General features: G+C 33.9%; 1 protein-coding gene across 1 annotated transcript in view; it reads right to left on the bottom strand.

Moving 5' to 3' along the window:
* Positions 1-8039, bottom strand: part of LOC107077650 (collagen alpha-1(XXIII) chain) — a 72651-nt gene extending 64612 nt beyond the window's left edge. The window contains exons 1-3 of the mRNA XM_015349565.2: positions 8015-8039; positions 6146-6172; positions 5635-5661 (exon numbers count right to left, since the gene is read on the bottom strand). The gene's annotated coding sequence lies outside the window, so the exon portion shown is untranslated. The remainder of the gene's footprint in view (positions 1-5634; positions 5662-6145; positions 6173-8014) is intronic.
* Positions 8040-13798: the final 5759 nt, after the last annotated feature.

Consider the following 13798-nt stretch of genomic DNA (forward strand, 5'->3'; position numbering starts at 1 on the left):
GAAAAACGAAAATAGTAAATATTTTCGACACTATATTGTATTTGTTGGTATTTCTAAATATCTCAACACGTTCAAAGTTAAGTGATTTATTAATAACAACTAATCATTTCAAACTGCTTGTATTTTAAAATTGTATTATGTTTGGGGTGATTTGTCACTGTTTTCACAAACTTTATAACATTTATTAAACGTCAGTTTTGGAAACAGGGTGTTCCAGACCACTGTTTAATTTCTGAAACTCCCTCTGTATTCCATGTTTTAACCTTTTCTATGAATACTTGCACTCGTTATGGCAGTAAAAAAGCTCATACTTTTTAGAATCCGCTAAATAGGGAATATAATATGGAATCGTTTATCTAAAGAAATTAATAACGATATTTACAGATAATATATGTATTTATATAGCTGGTAGTATTACTGTAATCCACTTTCTTTGTAAACATGGTTTATTTTTAATTTGACTTATTCATACATGATTACCTTGAAACATTCTTCAGCTGTTCGTCTCAGCTGTGTTTCCGAGCAGCCCTAGACCCACTTACAGCAAAATATTTTCTTCTAACAAATACTTAAAAAACATAAAAAAAAGTATTATGTACACTATATTAACATGTTTGTTTTTTTGGATATATATTATAACATATTCAATGTTAAGTTATATAAATAATTAAATAAAAACGGGAATTAGCAAATGTGAATACTGTCAACTGTTCAATCGGTTTAATTCAAAACACTTTATTCAGTGGGGCAATTTAAGAGACGCCTCAAGCTTTAAAACAAAATTCCCTCCTTTGTTTAGCTTAAACGAATTCCGTGATGAAATCCTTAATCACAATACCATTACTTAATATTGAGATACACAAATTCACGCCAGAGCCGACAACCACCTATAATAGTGGACTATTTTTCTGTATTCACTATATACAGTAAGAAACAAACCGAAAGTAATACTCTGATCGCGCTTTGAACCATTGTGTGCAGTGCTTTGTCCATTACCACTACAAGGACAGTAAAAGTTTTTTAAAAATGTCAAAATGTTTCTGTAATGTCCACCTGTGATATTTTAGCTGCTTAGTTACCTGATTTCATATTCATATAACTATCAAGTGATGTTAAATCACTACAACATTTATTTTTTTACAATAACAGCAAGTGGTGTTCATACTACGTATTCTTAGAAAAGGATAAAGCATTATAACTTTTTATGAAGTACAGAATATAAGCTTAATAATGTTAGAACAAACACGTTAAAACAAGAAACCCACTGTAAGTTGCAAAGTTCAAGACTTTGATGCATAAAATATTTATGCATAATTAAATTATTTATGATGAGGGTGGAAGGTTGTGTACTTTTGTCCAACTGAGCAATCTTGCTTTTACAAAACAGAATTACTTTTTAATGTTTAATGATTAACATGCTGTAATACACAGTTTAAAATGATAAAAAGTCTAAAGAGTATGCAACTTAAATTCTTAATTCGAAAAAGATTGTCCCTCAGCCATGACCGGTATTCGATACCGGGCATTTTCTGGCAACACCTCAAATGCTGTACATAAGACATTGAGCTTTATTAGCTCCACCTGGAGCTTTTACAATGTGCTTCGGGATACTATTATCATATTTCAATTAACATGCGTGGTATGATATGGTATATTGCACCGCACCAACCGCGTTCTAACGCAGCGTACCTTGCTCATTTTGAATGGCTGGATCTGTATGAAGAGTTTTGAAAAAGTGAACTTGGTATTGAAAAATACTTGTTAGTAATTGTAAAAAACTGTTATATTCTTCATTGATTCCTTACAGGGTAAAGATTTCAAACTTCCCACATGGCTGAAACTGCCATATACTATGGACATTAAATTATCCTAAACAAGACTACTAAATCCAGACTTGAAAAGAAATTTAGCTATATCATTAGAGCGCCTTTATTGTCAGAGATACAGCAAAAGCAGTCTGAATTCATATAAAGTATACACCTGGATCCTAAACAGAGCACATAGGAAAAACTGACTGAGTGTATACATCAATGAGAGCAACCACCACAATGCCATATGATTGAATGGACAAACATCTCTGATGTTCATGTGAAATCTCTGTCTGCACCTCACAGTTTGCATATGTTTAAGCTTATGGTAGGCAAACTAGGAATTAAGCACTTATGTGCTGTATGTGTGCCTAACACGAATGCACCATTGTTGATTCCAAGGACCTATTCACACATGACTTATGAACTTGTTTGAAAAAAGAGGAAATGATGTCAATGTAAAAACTGCAGAACAAAAATCTAACTTTATCTGTAAAATTCAATTTTAATTAAGGGTACGATTTAAAAAAAAAATGTCACAGTGTATAAGCCTTGGCATAAATGCAATCACTTCTGGCAAAAAAAACAGAGAACAGTTTGCTGTATCAGATAATGGTATTCACCCTGAAGTCAAACCACAGGCTTTCTCTGCAGATTACACAGATGAGTAGCCTTAAAAAAGCTATTTCCATATGTCAGATTAATCCAATTGAAAACACTCTGATGTTTTCAGAAAGTATTCATTATTTCAGTTGACTGGCTGGCATATTTGGTAGACTTGGATCAAAACTGATTATTTTGAACCCCAGTGTAAGGTCAGGCAATTTTTGATTTGTGTTAAGTCAATGTGAAAAGGAAGATGACAAAGTTCTACTTTCATAAGACGTTTTAAAAAATAGCTTTATAGAATCACATCTGTGTCTCATTTTCGATTGTGACATACTTGCTATATATAATGTGCAGACATATGTTACAATTTAAATGAAATACTAAAAACATTTTGAAGACCTCTTTCAAAGGGTCCCATTATTTTGATGTAATGCCACATTGCATTATGCCCAGATTGATTAATACTCATAAACCAAATTTATGTTTATTTCATGTGAAAGAGATGCTACTTGTAAAGCTTGTATAAAGGAACATATTGCAAGAATTTTCATTCACATAACTGTTTCTGGAAATTATATCCAAGCATAAACAATTATCTAAATTTAAAATCCATTTTGACATCTGACCTGAAATCCAGTTTAGATTAATGAAAACAATGAAATTAGGAATACTTTTTTTGTCAATAGAGGAAGGAGAATATTGCTTAAATGATGTTCATCCATTGATGTTGATGAAGACCATGACTATCAAGAGATTATTAAGATTGATTTAAGTGTGTCCTGAGGTGGCTGATGTGTCCAATCTGGGAACTAAAGTCTCTACCACAAATATGACATGTAATACCAGTGTTTTCAGTGGTGGAGGTGCTGACAGCATCGGCTTTTTATGTCTAGTGATGTGCAGTTAGGGCCCACAACATTTAGCATTTTCGTTAAATACTTTGCTCCCTTTTTAAGCATAGTGTGCAGAGATATTACAAGTGATAAGGCATTAAATTTTAAAAAAAAATATTTGAGCAAGTGACAGACAATATTTGGTCTCAATTAGTTTAAGATTTTCCTAAGTTAAAAGCTCATTATGACATATATATACACATCAGCTATGTTTTTATCACTTTTATTTCATGTGTTAGCATCTCATTCAAGATAATCTATTTATTCTTATGGACTGAACGCCTTAAGTAATTTACATGCCAGATATGTTGCATTATTTTTGAATTAGAGTTCTAGAAACAAGTCTTAAAGTAACTGGTATGGTGAAAAGAAAACTTGTCTTCTGCCCGGGGAATAATAAATCAAGAATACTAAAAGGCATGTCACCAACAGGCAGTGAAACATTAAAAATGTACAGTAATTACTAACAAACTCCAGATCAGACAGTTTACTGCAGAGATTGTTGTTTAAAAACTTGAGGTTGTAGACTAAAATGGGTTGTTGTGAATACTATCCAGACAGGAGCATTTGCCTTGAGCATATTAAACTTGGCATTGGAACAAGACAAAAACTTTACCATCTGAAAAGGCCACTGTTTCTAGACAGTGTTAATTAGTGCTCTATGGTCCACTCCTGTACTTTTTGTATTGTAGCCTACTGCACAGAATCTCCCCGAACAGCAATAATGCTGTCCTTTCTTCATATTTAAAACAAGTAAAGCAAACTATTTACACGGCTAAATGGGACCACCGAGGCTGAAACAATGTGGTGCATATTATTGGTATGGAGGTGAATTTCTCACTTCTTGAATGGCTGTGAAACTGAAAACCACCTTCGCAAGAGAAGTTCTGCTCATTTTGCAGGCTGAATACTGCAGCAAGGCATATGGAATTGATAAACAAAGTGAAGGAAAGTGCCAACAGGCATATTAAGCAGTGAAAAAGTTCATCTCAGGCTTCAGACATTGAACACGTCACGTGTAGCCAAAAGGGAAGCTTTAAGGTCTTTGGCCACAAACAGTATACTTGGCATTCTACCACCTACAAACTTAGCCTTAAAAAATAAGGATGTTGTTCTTTGCTACTTCAAGCACCCCTTTTATAAATTTGCACTGAATCACAGTCTAAAACAGCAATGTGATTAGTTTCTTAGAATTATTTTTCTCAGGCTCTTACAGCAAAAATGTTAACCCATCCAGTAAATGTTTCAAATTTTGCTTGTAGATACCGATTTCTAAAGACCACAGATAAAATGCTTTACTCTTGAAGAAAGGATAACTTTTCCCCCTAATTACATACATGCAGACATACATGACCCTTTAACAAAGACCCTTCAGAGTTACGGTGCTATTAAGACGAAAAAATTGCTATATGATGGGATAACTGTCTAAAGAGATTTCAGATTCTACTTATCAAATGAAAAAAATAAATAAAAATGCATCATATCAGAAAAAAGAAAATATTAAAAATAAATAAACATGGAGCAAAATTAGTTTGAGTCAGGGCTAATGAATATATTTAATATATCCCATAATAGACACGTATACCAGATAGATTAACGTATGCTGGCACAACATTGTCATTGTCACTTGTTAAAGATGCTCTTGACTGAATTCAAAGGGATATTTAAAGTCTTTGAAATCTTTTTCTATCCATCTCCTTCTTTGTGCCTTTCTACAACTTTATCCCAGAGGTCTTCTGATATATCCTTGCTGCCCATGGTTGACTTTTTACTTTGTGATGCACTTCCAAGTAAAAGACACGTACTGTACAGAAACAGTGGATTTTCTTTTGAAATAATCAGAATCACTGACTAGTGGAATCAGAATCAACAGTGGTGGAAGCTAATTAGCTTGTTGTATGATTTGGAGGGCGATTGGTTGTAACAGAGCTACAGTTAATTTACAATTGTTATTACTAAGGGATGCATACAATTATCCCATTAGGTTTTCTAGGTTTTCATTTTGTATGAGCATTTGTTTTTCACTTGGAGGTTGTATGATACAATGTGTAAATCAAAGTAAAAAAAATCGTATTTAAAGAGTCTTGATTTCAGGCTGTAAATCCTTTACTTTGGAAAGAGAGTCCATCTATAGGCACATGCACTACACACAGTCTAATGAACATTTGCAAATAATCTTCAGCATTACAGGGTTATGCTTTTCCTTTCTATGTTAAAATTATTAATATAATCAAATTACTATTTTCTCCAAGAATGACAGAGGTTATTAGAAGGTCATGGTGTAGTTCTGCATAGCACTCCAAACTAATTGTAAAATCACTTACCCTTGGACCAATATCTCCTTGGTCCCCCTGTAAAGGACAAAATTTAACATTACTGAATCTTGAAAAGCTTAATGACCCTATAAAACATTGCTTAACACACACACTTGCACAAATAACATAGGGTTTGGAGGTACTTCTCTAAAAACAGCAATTTCATAGGTAATGTAACTAAGCAAAGGTGTTTATGGAAACAGAGTAAGGGCTTTTGAAAATAAATTCAAGTAAATTTGTTCAAATATCTTAATCCTTGGAAGAGTATGCAAACAATTCTTGATTACCAAAAAACAGGGTCCCATAAGTGTGGTCAGTATAGCTAAACTAACCTACCATGTGCATTCTTTTGTAATCTGCTTTGCTGACTGCGGATATGAACACATAAATTGTTGAAAATTTTGTATTTTGAAACATATAGCAAATCAGAAATTAACTGTATCCTTTGTCAAAGTGGTCTTTGAACAATACCTTAAACTAGAAAAATAGTTAATGCTATTGTTGCCATATCTGTAAGTACCTTATCTCCTTTTGGTCCAGCAGGTCCCTAGAAAACAAATCCAAGAATTAGGCAAAAAGCTAAAATTCTGATATAAGTTTTCATAATTGATTATGGCAGACAGTGTATACACCAAAGTTTAAAGTTATTAAGAATCTAAGTAATATTCAGTGTATTGACTAATAATTATCAGTAAAGCACAATAAACAACAAATAAACTGCATAAATTAGGAAGGAAAATAAAAAGTTTAAGTTAAAAAATAAGTTAATTCAAAGCACTAAAAAATAATAGTTGCATAAACTAAATTAAAAATTAATTTCAAACTTTAGTGTATTGAATAAAATATTCCTGGTACTCAAATTTAAAGCGATGAAAATATTTATGTCCTGCTGGAGTTTGATCCATAAATCAAGAAACTCAATCATAGTCTACTGACACATGGCACACTTGATTCTAATTAATTTTTCAGGACAAATGATAAAAAAACTGCCCGTTGTTTGCTTGCAATCTGGGAGAAAAAGAATAAGATGGCCATCTGCAATTAATAGCTTGCAGATCCTTTTCTCAAGGGGGCTATTGGGCAGCATTTTAAAGCATATTTTGTAGGACATGAGAAATATTGATTAATTGCACAGTTTTTTCCACAACTAATTCACTAATGTACATCTTTGGTTTACAGACATCTCTGGTTTGTGAGCAAAGCAATAATATTATAAAGGAAAACTTCCTAATAATTATCCCTGGCTCATGACAAAGCATTCTTTTGATTTTTAATCAGGCCTATTGTAGCAACACTTCCAGATTTTATGTTAAATTTGTATTCAAATGGCATGCTAGCCCAATGCCCAATTTTTGTATTCAAATTATAATATTCCACCATGTACTGCCATGTCCCAGATCTCTGTCATTTATTATTAAGTTCAGAAAGATGTGGAAATAATACATTCTGCATACATTTTAATTATCAGCAGCTCTGCTATAAATTTCAAAAGAACTGGTTTGTAAGTAAATTATCCAAACCTGTGCATTTTGTTCACAAGTTAACCCCACACAAGCCCCATCTACCCAAACAACAGACATACTTGAATCAGAAGACAGTGAAAGTTTTCTATTGCTTCCTTTAATAGACTGACAATTTTCCAGTTTATCTCTATGTACAAAAAAGCCATACTCATTTGTATACAGTATGTATGGTCATGATGCAATTCTATTTTTTGAAAACTGCAAACATATGCAGAAGGGTTTTATTGTTTCTATTATTATATCCTTGCTGATACTGGTAATACTTTAAAATAAGGCATTTCTGTTAAGTAATATACTAAATCACATAATATTTTCAAATAAATGTATATAATTTACACATAAATATATAAATATAAATGACAAATTTCTTATTAGATTGGTGCATTTTATTATCATAATCATTAACACATATTTTAGTACAGTAAACTTTTTTGTTGAGTATAAGTTGAGTGAGTTTTTGTAGTATTGTGTATATATATATATTTTATTCATATTGGTGGGCTTACCTTGACACTGATATTAAAACAAAGCCATATTATTTTTTAATGCTGCAATTTGCTGCAATAACCCACTTTTTCAAAATCTTCAACCATTAAGAAGGCAATATTTTCCCTTGAATAAACAGACTCAGTTTACTGTTTATAAACAGGTTGAAAGATTTACTTTTAAAATAAAAAATATTTTATCAATGGGAGAAGTTTAAACCCAAGCTTGTGATGTTTAATCTTCAGTTGTGGGAAAAAAAATCTCCAAAGTTCTGTGATGTCTGAGGAATTTGTAATGAAAAGTTTCTTCCTCCAAAATATTTCAAATTCAAGGACCAGTAAAACCTAATCTACTACAGATACATGTCGGTTTATACCAACCTGACTCCCTTTGACTCCAGGAAGGCCCTGTAAATATGAAAGAATTTAATAAATTTAAAAACAACACAAACAATTCAAATTTTTAAACCTCAGATAAGCTATTACCTGTTCCATCATGTGCTTAACTGATATGCAAGCCAGTTTCTTTGTAGTTCACTGCTGTCAAACCAAAATTATCCTCACAAATATTAAAGTCACATAATATGTTTTGGACATCATATTTTCTCCTCAGTAAAGACTACAACTGAAGACTAATGTGAAATATGTCCACTGCACGAACTATGCATGATTAATTATCTGACACCCAGTGAAGGCACCACAGATGAAATGTGGTTGTCTCTACTTCCCATTGTTGAACTAATCTTCTAATTATCTATTTGTTCTTTTGCAGCTCCTTATGTAAACCTCTTCAAAGTAAAATTCCCCTAAAGCTAGAATAATTTCAATATATTTTCAGGACTGCTCCATTTAGAAAAGGGCTTGTAAATTATTCATGGCATATAACTTTGTTCCATTTATTACCTTTTTATGTTCAAAATTAGATCATGTTTAATGTTTTGATAATGTTTTTAAAGAGTGATAACTTTGTAAATTTTTAATAATGAAATACCTACCGGTTTTCCATCCAAACCAAGAGGACCCTGAAAATGGAAAGAACTCTTAAAATGATAGTTGCATTGTGGAGGGAAAAAACAATCCACATTTCAGTTGATGTAGAACCTGCACATAAAAAATGGTTCCACTTCAAAAAGGTTTAGAATTTACTCATATCAACCATTCTTTGCTATCAGTCGGTAATCACTAAATCATCAGAACTCATTCACACACTTATATTTATTAAAACAATTTCCACCAAGACTGGAAAATGAGAAGCATTGGAAAAGGGAGTGAAATATTTTAACACAGCAAACAGGAAGGCATAAAAGAAGAAAAAATAATATAGATTATTTATAACCACACATTTATCCAGTATTTCCAGATAGTAATTTCAAAATGACAGTTTTACATTCTCATTGTTATGATCCCAAGTGTCTAGGGGTAAAGGGGTGTAACATTTAGGATAGTTTTAGATGCAGGTGGGTTTCTGGTGAGGGACTAGGAAGCGTGACAAGTTTTGGAACAAAAGTGATTTATTTTAAAGTTAATTAATTATAAAGTTAAGTGACCGGTACGTAATTAGGATACAATAACACACAGAGAAAGGGAACTAGAGTGGTGCCAAAGAAAAGAAAATAAACAGAATGGAGCTGGCTAATAACGTGAGGGAAAGCTGACCTATCTACCAAAACAAAACCCGAAACACTCGGTCTTCGGTGTGTTCTAACGCCCTAGCTAAACCTTCACTTACTACCCAAAACCATACAAGACAAAAGGCACTCACCTGCCCTAAACTAGTGTTACTAATACAAAGACCAACTACGTGTGCAGAATGTACCCGACTAACCCTTAACTAACCCTCAACACAAAAGTTGATACAAATACACAAGTGAACTACAAATACAAATAAGGGAAAATAAGAGTAGACACAAGGAATGGGGTACAAAAGAGCAGAGGTTGATATAACAAGTTTAAGCAAGGTAATGGCGAAGTAAAGATAATACAAACAAATGAAAGAACAAGGAGATGAACACAAACCAACAAAGCCAAAGCTATACGAAAACACACACAAAGTGAAACGAACGAAAACGGAGAGACGAAGCCGAAGCAAAATGAAAGCAAAACGAAGCTGACCCAAGCAGAACCGAAGTCAAGCAAAAGGCCCCTTCATTCAGAAAACCTCCAAGTTAAATACTGAATAAAATGAGTTCTGATTGGTCGAGAGTTGATTGAACATGATGTCACAACGGCAAAGATGGTTTAGTGATGGACCAATGGAAGGGGGGTAGCTGAATACAGGAAGTGGAAAACAAAACAAAACATACAGACACACAAGGGGGCATAACGCATATATTCAAGCTTTTAATCATCTCCTGAACACACGCTATGCATACAGTAGTAGCCAGACATTCACAAGTTGCTGCCTAAAGGTAACAAAATACCAATTGACTATGGCAATACAACAAATGATGGTAATTAATCATGTTAAATTGAATTAGACAGAATTCAACAGAAATAAAAATATAAAATCTTATGTTTCACAGTAATTATAAAAATTAAATAGCTTGAAATGGGGAATTACAACATTTTAATATAAGTTATTAATTTATATTGCCTAAATGGCATCTAAGTTTTGCAGTTGTACTACTTTGTAAAACCACCAGTGAAAGTTTAATGTGGCATATGGAGCATTTGGGCTGTCGCCAGAAAACACCTGGTTTAGAATCCTCGTCAATGCTGAAGGACAATCTTTTTCCAATTATAGATTTAAGTTATATACTGTTTAGACTTTTATTAATTTTAAACTGTGTATTACAGCATATTCAAAATATTGAACTAATTTAAGTGTAGGTATATTTTGTAAACGCAAGATTACTCAGTTGGAAATATAAAAAAAAATAGTTTATTATACTGTAGCTTGTGAATGTGATGTGCCTCTTTCAGATTTGCATCCACATAGAGAGAATCCAAAGGTAAATTTTGGTAGTGGAAAATAACAGTAGTAAAACATAATACATACTTAATGTACACACAGTAGATGGTAGGGTAGCTAAATCTAAAAAAGTACAAAACAGTATTCTACCTTCTTCATAAATACTTTATCCATCAAAGTCTTTAACTTGGTGACTTACAGTTGGTTATGGTTTTAATGTGTTTATTCTAACATTATAAAGTTTATATACTGTTATATCCTTTCTAAGAATACGTTGTAAGAACACCACTTGTTGTTATTGTAAAACAAATGTACTGATTTAACACCACTTGATAGTAATATTATTATGGAATTGTTTAACTAAGCAGCTAAAATATAAAGTGGATGCTTTGGAAACATTTTGACATTTGTTTTTGTTTTTTTACTTTTATTGTCCTTATAGTGGTAATGGGTAATGGAATGCTGATGGATTGTAATGTAGTGCGCTGCACTCAGGCGGTTCAAAGCCCAATCAGAGCATTACTTTTTGTTTCTTACCCAGCCAAATATATAAAATAATTCACTATTATAGCTTTTGTGAACGCAATGTGCCCTTTTCAGGTTTACATCTGAATTAAGAAAATTATGTTTTGTCATAATACAAATTTCAGCAGCCAGTAAGCAGCCAATAATTTACTGAATTTACATCAAACTTTAAACCATATATTGTACTGTACAGTCCTGCAAAGTCCAAAGTCTTACTGGGAGGTTACTGGGAGGTTGTTTCTGGAATAACCTGCTCTTGCATGAGTGTGCGTATCTGGATAAGTTAAGTGATTAAGGATTTCTTCACGGAATTCTTTAAGTTAAACAAAGGAGGGAATAAGGGTTATTTTTACAATTGCCAGTAACCGGAGAACAGCTTATCAACATGTTGAAACCAGTACCATGACAATGAAGACACGTTACCTTTTAGTGAGCCAGTTACTGTTGTTACAATGTTGTGTGGGTCTGCAGGAATTTCTCTGTAAACTCAAGAGTTATACAGGAGATACGTTGTGTATCACCTTTTTTATATCTGTAAAAACATTGCAATTTAAATGTTATATGGAATATATTTTAATAATATTAATAATGAATGACCAGGGACAACTGTAAACTGAAGAGTTACAGAGAAGACGTGTTAAAAGTTTGGAATTTAACTTTTAGAGCAATCCTTTTGGCTACATTTTTTACATAGCCAGATGTATCCAGATAGTTAATTATTATAGCTTCTTGCGAACACGATCTACCTCTTTCAGGTTCAAATCCCACAGCAGGTAGAGGAATCCTACTCCGTTGGGCCCCTGAGTGAGGCCCTTAACCCCAGCTGCTCCAGGGATGCCATATGAACTGCTGACCCTGCGCTCTGACCCCAAGCTTCTCCCCCTCCCTGTCTGTGTGCCTGTGTGTCTCATGGAGAGCAAGCTTCAGTAAAAGCATTCAGTTTGGTTCAGTATTTAGTGGGATAATTCATAAAGTATTAAAAAAAGGATATATGATGTGATCTGTTGGAGGCTGAGTCAGGCAAACTCACTTTCTAGGCTGCTTGCAAATTAGAAATATTGATTCTAACTTGGAAAGATGTAACAGCCAAACAAGTCTTGCAGAGACACAAACTGGGAGACCATGAATGACACCTTGGAATGGCTGATTGCATTTCACAATGTTTTTGTAACAATGGCTTTCTTTTGAGATAAGAATATGGGTTGTGAGACAACTATGGGTTGGATTTAATAACTACTGAACATCTGTGGAATGAACTGAGAGAATGTGTGGCATCCAGGGTCCTGAGACCACTAAACAAGTATATGTTAATGAGTAACTGTGTTATGTCTGTCTAATTAAATGCAAGAACAAGAATTTAGTCATGCTCCTGAATATAACTTTATGACTTTGTTGCAATTTTTATAAGTTTAATAAAATCTTTACTCAGTTGACTCAGGATTCCTTTAGGTAAAATGTTAGGTGGAGCTATGGTAGCTCAGATGGCAAGGGTATCTAGCTCCTAACTGGAAGGTCCTGGGTTCAATCCTAGGTAGCAGCAAGCAATGTAGCTTGCTCTAATTCCTTCCAGATGGCTCCCAGGTCCACTTAGTCTGCTTTCCAAATGAGTACCAGGGGTTAATCCTTCCGGGTTAATGACCCAACTATGCTTCAGCTTCAGCTCAGGGACAGATTATCAGACATTATCCTCAAGAATTTTCTGATACAGAGCAGAATACATGGTTCATGGTTCAATTATGGCAATTCCTCCAGCTCCTGTGGCAGCAAAGCATCCCCACACCATCACACTACCACCACCATGTTTGACTGTTGGTATGATGTTCTTACTGTGGAATGCTGTGTTGGGCTTTATACCGGACATAATGGGACCCATGTCGTCCAAAAAGTTCCACTTTTGACTCATCTGTTAATAGAACATTCTCACAGAAGGCTTGGTGCTTGTTGGCAAATGTGAGAAGAGCATTTATATTATTCTTGGTTAGCAGTGGTTTCCGCCCTGCTACTCTCCCATGAACCCCTTTTTTGCCAAGTCTCTTTCTGATTGTGAAGTCATGAACACTGACCTTAGCTGAGGCAAGAGAAGCCTGCAGATCTTTAGATGTTTTTTTAGGATCCTTTGAGACTTTCTGGATGATTTTACATTGCGCACTTTGGAGAAATTTTGGCAGGTCGGCCACTTCTGGAAAGATTCACTACTGTTCCAAGTGTACTCCATTTGGAGATTATGGTTAAAGACCACAGATGGCTTTGTGTTAAAGACCTGAAAACATTCAGTGTAAAAAATCTGCAATAATAGAGGAAATCAGGAAGGGGGCAAATTATTTTTCACGGCACTGTATATAAAACAGTGTGGGAGTCAAACTCATTGCTTTTTCCTTCTTTTAAAATTAATAGCTGGAAAATTCAGAAGTGAAGTGGAAAAGAAGGATCCCACACTTCAGGGTGCCCAATTTCATTTTTGTAGGACTGGAAGGTTTTTGGTTTTAGTTCTACCTGGGCTTTTAATTACCCAGTTGAACTCATTATTTGCCTAGTTGGATAAACTAAGCCTTTTCTTGCTCACAAACAGCTGGGGATTTAAACAGAACTATAAAATTTACTGGACTGTGACCCTCAAAGACCAGACATAACCCTGCTGGCTTTACGATAAGGTTATGGTTACTAGATTAAAGTTTAATGTAGGGCAAGGGCAGAGATTTTGAAGTTAGGGATGTGTTTGCCATTTTGGT

The sequence above is a fragment of the Lepisosteus oculatus genome, chromosome 11 (genome assembly GCF_040954835.1).
Source record: "Lepisosteus oculatus isolate fLepOcu1 chromosome 11, fLepOcu1.hap2, whole genome shotgun sequence".
Taxonomy (NCBI): domain Eukaryota; kingdom Metazoa; phylum Chordata; class Actinopteri; order Semionotiformes; family Lepisosteidae; genus Lepisosteus; species Lepisosteus oculatus.